The sequence below is a fragment of the Nycticebus coucang genome, chromosome 3 (genome assembly GCF_027406575.1).
Source record: "Nycticebus coucang isolate mNycCou1 chromosome 3, mNycCou1.pri, whole genome shotgun sequence".
In the NCBI taxonomy this organism is placed as follows: Eukaryota; Metazoa; Chordata; class Mammalia; order Primates; family Lorisidae; genus Nycticebus; species Nycticebus coucang.
Genome location: NC_069782.1, coordinates 137,434,928 through 137,443,014, shown reverse-complemented (window position 1 = coordinate 137,443,014; position 8,087 = coordinate 137,434,928).

The following is an 8,087-nucleotide window of genomic DNA, read 5'->3' as shown; positions in this document are numbered from 1 at the left end:
TGGATTTTTCCCAATTAATCTTAAATTTCTCATGACTTATTGTCTGCTATTGAAAGATGGAAAGATTTTTGGAGAAAAAGGCTGAATGATTTCTTCCAAGTCAAGGTGCAGGCAATTCTAAAAACAAAATTAAAATGAGTTTTCCACATTCTGTTGGAGAATTGCCTCTTTGAAAGAATGCCTGAGAATTGGGAAAACATGCATTATAAGTCACATGTTTCCTTTTCTCAAGGGAATTAAACTAATCTAGGTTTTAGGGCCCAGTATAAATGGGCTTCCTGTCATTATATCTCACTTACTGACCTCTGTTTTTCATGCTGAAGTAAGGACTGCTTGTTATGCAGCATCTGATAAGTCATAGGATGTGACAGTATTGGAGAAAGGATGATATCTGCACACAGCAGAGATCTCAAACAGTGAAGCCTTATAAGACATGGAAACCTGGATGTGTCTCTGCTCGCTTCCCAGGACTCAGACACTGCCGAAATCTCTCTAGTAACTTGGTGTGTGCTAACTTTAATACCTTCCTGATCCCTATGTTGGGCTTTGCCTGATGTTAAGATTTTCCTGTTCTACTCCACCATGGAGACTGACGTGTTGCGTATGTGGTATAGACTCTATAGTCAATAGATAGCATACATTACACTCATTCTGTTTCTTGGCAGGCCATGTGTTTTGTTTGTTTCTTTTTGTTCTGTTTTGTTCTGTTTGAGACAGAGTTGTCCTGGGTACAGTGCCCTGGTGTCATAGCTCACAGTGATCTCAAACTCTTGGGCTCAAGTCATCCTCTTACCTCTGATTCCCAAGTAGTTGGAACTACAAGTGCCTGCCATGACACCCAGCTAGTTTTTCTATTTTTTTTAGTAGAGGTGGGGTCTTGCTCTTGCTCACACTGGTCTCAAACTCAGGCAAGCCACCCACCTTGGCTTCCCAGTGACCTAGGATTACAGGTGTGAGCCACTATGCCCGACCCAGGCCATGTGTTTTGATGTGAATAGGTTTCTGCCCAGTTGTACTTATAGAAAAGTGACCCACCCAAAGAGCAAGGGAGTATGTAGGTGAGTAGAAAAATTAGATTGGAAAGGGATTAAGATGCTGGCTAATCTCTCATTACTTGAGCTTTATGTGGCCACAGTACCAAAGTTTTATAAGATAGACTCTGGTCACATTGAATATTTTTAGAGAAAAGAAATCATCTTATTAATCAAGATTCCACAGGGGAATAGCAGAAAAAGGCTGATTTATGAATTGCAGTGCTGTCAGATAAAACATTCTACCTTAATGGAAATGTGCTATAATCTGTGCTGTTTAACATTCTAGCCTTTAGTCCTAAATAACTACTGGTCACTTGAAATATGGCTATTGTCAGTGAATTTCTAATTTTGCTAAGTTATTTGGATTTAAATTTAGAGATCTGCATGTGACTAGTGACTCTGTTGGACTCAGATCTAGTCTTTTTGTCACATTTAAGACTGAGGGTGGTTGATTGTCAGAGAAATAAAAGATGAGTGACAATATATTATAAGGAGTTTAGAATAAGAGATATTAGTCGGGGCTTTCTTGAAAAACAGAAACAATGTGATGTGTATATACAGAGAAAGATTTATTTGAAAGCATTGGATTACACAACTGTGGAGTCAAAATCTGCTGGGTAGGCTGGCAGGCTGGAGACCCAGGGAAAAGTTGGAGTTCAAATCCAATCTCAGTCTGCTAGCAGGATTCTTTTTTCCAGAAGAGGTCAATCTTTCTCTCATGAAGGTCTTCAACTGATTAAATGAGGCCCACACCATCATGGAGGGCAACCTGCTTTACTCAAAGTCCACAGCTTTAATATTCATCTCACCCAAAATACACCTTCATGGAAATATCTAGATTAATATTTAACCAAATATATGGGCATTGTGGCTTTGCCAGCTAATCTGATGAGAAGAAAACCTGTTCATCTATAGAGAAAATATTGATAAATATTGATAAAATATTGAAGACTTAGAGACAATGTCAGAATGAGCAAAAGTGGATTAGAAAAACATTATAAACTTGTGTGTTATTCTGGTAGAGACAGTGGGCCTTTCATTTTGATCTTTATTTTTCTTTTCTGGTAACAAGCATAATCCATACCAATTAATAAAGAATGTTGTAGAAATATAACTTGGGAAAGTAGAAGTGGGCAAGATTAGACTGTGGTAAATTGGGTTAGGGCTAAGTTTCACTTTTTTCTGAATTCATCTTTCTATATTGTTTTGTGTTGACGTTGGGCAAACAGGCACTTGTATGAGGTTTGAAAGGCAAAAGTTAAACAAGTCTTTACTTGTGGGTGGTCATCACAGTTGTACAGATGTACCCAGCAGATGCTGAGCTATTTTGGGAGTATAGAGCTCTCCTTTTCCTCTTCTCAAGTTCTACCCTGTTCCTGCAAATGATGCTCCTGATGACCGTCAGGGACCCCAAGCCTGTCAGCAGATGACTGGCTTTAGATACACAGAGGTATGGGCCACACACAGGCATTGTCTTTCTGTGCCAGCTCCACGAATCCCATCACCATCCCCTTCCCTCTCCTAGATATGCATGACTTCTAAGATTTCCCTGTGGATTTCAATATATCTACCACACTACTGTTTCAGTAGACTGGGTAGTGACTCCTTTCCTGATCCACTGAACCCTTCTTTCAGGCCTTACGATACTCCTAGATGCATAAAAAGTCTTATGTGTCTCTTATTCCCATAATATTCAAAGTGGCTCTACTTCCACTATTAAACTCTGACTGACACAAAGTGACTCAGTATTTACTGAATTATTTGCATCTATGCTGTAACAAACCCTTGAATTCCCATACTGTACTGGTTGCATTTTTGAAGCTCAGCAAATGATTTTGGAATTATCTTGAACTGGTCTTTTTCAATAGATTAAGGATGTCATTTAATCATTTTGGAATAATTTCAATGGCTGGTGAGTGTTTCCTTTTCAATTTGGTGGCACTGCCATGTGTGAATGGGCAAGAAGATTCAGAAAGCAAGGCTGTGAAGCAGTAAGGGACAGAGGGGGAACTTGTTTGCCATCTTCTAATGCAATTAAACACTGTGATCCCTGGGACTTAGGGCAGATGATAATGGTAGGTAAGACACCTTCACCATACATTCCCATTTTTAATATGACTTTGTAGATTTTCCATTGAGAGGTGAGGTTGTAACTCACTTTGACCAAGGTTTTATCAGAAGTGACACTTAGTGAATTCCCAAGGCTGAGCCTCCAAAGGCCTGTGCTTTTATCCTGAGATTGTCATCTGCGGGAGCCCTGGCCAGCCTCCTCGTGGTGACGCACCACATAAGACTGGCTGTTGGGATGTGTGGAGATTGGTCGTCCTCCAAGACAGGCATCTTTTTTCTCTTTCTTTATTTCCTAATTACTAATAGATTTATTTCCCTTTGGAAGATTTGTCTGAGTGTTCTAAGACCAGAACTTTCATTCTCCAAATTTTCTAGAAATGTTAAATTACTAACGATAATTTACTAACAACAATAATTATTATATATAGAGAAATATAAGATGAGTGATAAAAATTATAAGGAGTTTAGAATTATTATTATACATAGTAATAATAATTACTAAGAGCAATAGCCAAAGAAGAACAACATTAAGGTTTTCTCACTGATTCTCCCATCCGATTGTTTCTTTAGTATTCAGTGATTCCAGTAGGGTAACTGGTCATAGAACTCTCAGTGAGTAGGGCACCGGCCCCATATGCCGAGGGTGGCGGGTTCAAACCCAGCCCCGGCCAAACTGCAACAAAAAAATAGCCGGGCGTTGTGGCGGGCGCCTGTAGTCCCAGCTACTCGGGAGGCTGAGGCAAGAGAATCGTGTAAGCCCTCTAAGAGTTAGAGGTTGCTGTGAGCCGTGTGACACCACGGCACTCTACCCGAGGGCGGTACAGTGAGACTCTGTGTCTACAAAAAAAAAAAAAAGAAAAGAAGGTCATGTTACTCTAGGACTTAAAACCACAGATGGCAGATCATCAAAGATAATACTATTAAGCGGTCATTTCAGCTCCTCTCCCTGTCCTATAATTATCTGTGTAGAATCTCTCTTTTGTGTCCCGCCCCCAATGGTATGTTGAAATGATATGTTGAAAGCATGATCTTAAACATATAGTTGAAATAGTATGTTGAAAACCTAGTTTAAAATATACAGTTTTTCAGGGAACAACAAGTTAATTTGACACTTTCCTTCTGCTGAAGTGGACTGATGCTTTCGCCTAGTTAGGGCGTTGCAGTACATTGCATTTGGGAAGAAATACGGATTAGTATTCAGAACAAGTACATTGAGAAGACATGTGTTTATCTGCATTTTACCCAAAGCTAATGAGAATAGGTAGGCTGATCTAAATAATTTATTTGGAGGACTATTTAAGATAATGTGGGTTGTTATATGAGCTTTTATGGAACCTCTTAGAGAAGTGATTAATTTAAATACATTTCTGCCCCTTGTCCTGTTTAATAAGCAGTCCATGAATTATTGATCGAACACATCAATTTGCTGAGGAGACTTAGTGACTTAAAGTTACAATGAGGTGAAGCCACCAAGTCAGAGCTGTGTAATGAAGTGAGCATGGGCTTGTCCAGCAGCTGATTTATGACCCTCAATAGATCTTGCAACCACGCTGGGCATCAGTTTTCTCATATGTAAATCCAATACTTTTCTTGTAGCTCACCACCCACTGCCACTGCCATTCCCATGTTACTGTAGTGCTCGATAAGATTTTAAAAAGGTACAGAAAATTGAAATGTATAAAACACGCGTGCTGCTGTTATCCATTTGCCTCTCCTTGGTTTAACAGAATCTGAGGAAGAGCATGCTGTGACATTAAAGCAATTTGAGTAAAAGTTAAGTTTTTGAGAATGGCACAACCAGTTTTACAGGCAGAACTGTCCCATTCCAGCTCACCAACTATAAAATTGCATCTTCTGAACACTTTTGTTTTTAAAGTTAATCACCTTTTAGATTTGGGGCAATATACTGGTTGTGTGGTTTAGCGCAGTGATTCTTGAGCTTGCTGACCAATTATGGTCACCTGTGGCCCTTTACAAACTTACTAGTGTCCTAGTCTTCATCTCAACTGAAGCTCCTGAAGATGGGGTCCAAGTAATGTTAACACACAGTAAAAAATCAATTCACTGCTTTATTAGAAATCATACCAGCTTTGAAATCAGAAATACTCGACCATGTCATTTTCTAGCTGCATGACCTTGTGCTGGAGTCTCTGGACCTCTATTTCTAACTCTGCAAAACTGAGGTGGTAATTACTGCATTGCTAGGCTCTTGTGAGGCTGAGGAAGTAACTTAGGCAACATGCTTAGTCCCGAGGGAGCTCAGTGGTGCTAATCATTATATTCTTCCATAAAGTCTGCACTGTTGTGTCCTTAGTACTTGCCTTGTGAACTCAGCTGAATCACCAGAGTTCCACGGTGCACTTTGAGGGCATGACTGTGGTTCACTTTCCTTCTGTATCCTCTGCAGCACATAATACAGTGCTGAGAGCGCAGCATGTAGGTGCTTAAAAAATTTTTTGCTGGAGGAAAAAATAACCAAATATCTTCAGATATTTCTGGTGCAATTAAAAACCCTGTAAATGCATTATGGTAGATTAAAGCAAAGCTTTAGATAAGTTTTTTAGAATACATTCTCATGTACAGTCAGGCCGTAAAAAAGTGTTTTGTATAATCATCCTATGCAGCCTCTTATTTAGTGATTTTTTTTTTAAGAGGAAATTTTGCATTGAGTCACCCTGTTTGTTTAAGGAGTATGAGAAAAAGTTGAATACATTTTGACAGCAGTGCTTCAGTAATATTTCTAAAAGGACCAGAGAAGAAGATCCATTCAAGATGCAGAGTTAATTGGCCAGGTTGATGGGAAAGAGTTTAGAATTGTTTAAGAGTTTGGGTATAGGGATGGGTGGGTGTCTCATGCCTGTAATCTGAGGTGGGTGGATTTCTCGAGCTCAGGAGTTCAAGACCATCTGAACACGAGTGAGACCTTATTTCTAAGAATAGCCTGGCGTTGCGGCTGGTGCCTACAGTCATCATGGGAAGCTGAGGCAAGAGGATCGCTTTAGCCCAAGAATTGGAGGTTGCTGTGAGCTATGATGCCACAACACTCTACCAAGGATGACAAAGTGAGACTCTGTCTCAAAAAAAAAAAAAAAAGTTTGGGTGTGGAAACAGTTTGGGGAAGACTGTGTTGCCGGAAAAAAAAAAATGTGGAGAGCTGATGGGAACTGACTGTAGAGTACAGGTAATAAGGATTGTGGCCAGAAAGGGTAAGAGTACAACAGTTGGCATTAGGTCTTCATTTATTGTCAACTAAACTGAAAGGAGGATGGAAGTCAAGCAAGGTACACCGGATCTGGGGAGGAGTGTAACAAGGAAAGGTGCAGATGTTGAATCCTTTTTGCCCTCAATCCCAGATGTGCCTCACATTTGGGGCAGTTCTGAGCCTACACATGGATAAATCACTGGTCCTGCTGTGATGCAGTTCTCAACCTGTGGGTCGCAACAGGAACTGTATTAAAGGGTCACGGCATTAGGAAGGTTGAGAACCACTGATAGAAAGAGCTGAAGAAAGGAACTGAGGCAGAGAGGCTGGTATTCCATCTTGACTGAGTGACCTGCAACTTGACGTGCTCTTTTCTGTTGTTAATCTCATGGAGGTGGCAGCAGGCAGGATAGAAAGCAGAAAGATGACTGACAGACTTGTTTTCTATGACTCCTTCAGCACTTCTCTCATGTTGTTGCCAGTCTTGATCTTACCCCCGCATCTCTGCAATGTCAACCTTGCATGCTGTCTTTCTGATCTCTTTTAAGCTTACAAACACTGAGTAAGACATGGTAATGGCTGCAGGTCTCAGCTGTAGACTCCCTAAATCATTCAAATACACCTCACTTTTCATTACACATTCCATGCTTTAGTTCCATACTGGTTTGTGATTTACTTTTTCAACAAAACAATTATTTTTCTTATTTTTTTAATTAAAAAAATTAAAATATATTTTTGGACAATTGGATCAAAGTTTGAACAACATTCAGATTTCATCCTGAATAATCATCCATTACTGTGTGTCATAGGTGCACATCTGGTTTGGGAATTCAGAAAGTTGTACAGAAGCATCTACTTATGAGGTCAAACAAAGAAGCTGTCCAAAAATCAAGAAAACAAAGGCTAGGTTTAGGGATAGTGTCAAATAAAATGTTATTATTTTTCAGCTTCTATAGTACTTCTGTGTTTTACTACAAGATTATAGAGGGTAAGTGAGGAGGAGAGAGGGTAAATTCATACCTTAGATCACTTGAACCTATAGTTAAACTTCTGTGTCACACCTAAATTATATTGATCAAAAAAAGTAACAAAATTAATATACTTCCTGTGCTTTGAACTTCTTTAGAAAATAACTTAATGACCTTTAAAAGTTTTCATGGCACACTGGTTGAAAATCACTGGCTTACATGCTCATCATGTGAAATAATAAAATAAAACTAACAAGAATAACCAGCATTTCATGACTACATGTTTGTGTTTACAGCCTTTCCTCATTTAATTCTTACCACAAGTCTATGAGATTTTTACTTAACTAACTTATACCTTTCAGTTGAAGAAACTGAGGCCTTGAGAGACTGATTCATGTTCCAAAATTAGACAGCAGTATTAGCAGAGTCAAGATCCAAATGGAACAGAAGAACTTGGAAAGACCTGGGCTTGACACAACACTCTAGTGTCTCCCAGTAGAAACAAAACAGCTCAAAGAGCTCCAGTATGCCTGAAACCAATGATGGACAGATTCTGAATTTTTCTTTATTTCCTGAAACAAATGGATGATAAGGTTTAACTTATCAATATTTCACTGTCATTCATCAATAAAACTGTGCTCTTCAGGTTCAGCGGGTGGTAAACTTACACATTTTTATCAATAATTCCAGTATCCTGAAGACATTGAGCAGTTTGTCCAAGGCTACTGAATGAGTCACCTGCCAGCACAGACCCAGTCAGTCCATTAAATGAAACTATATCCCAGGATGAACAAATGGGGCCCAGGCTTGTGA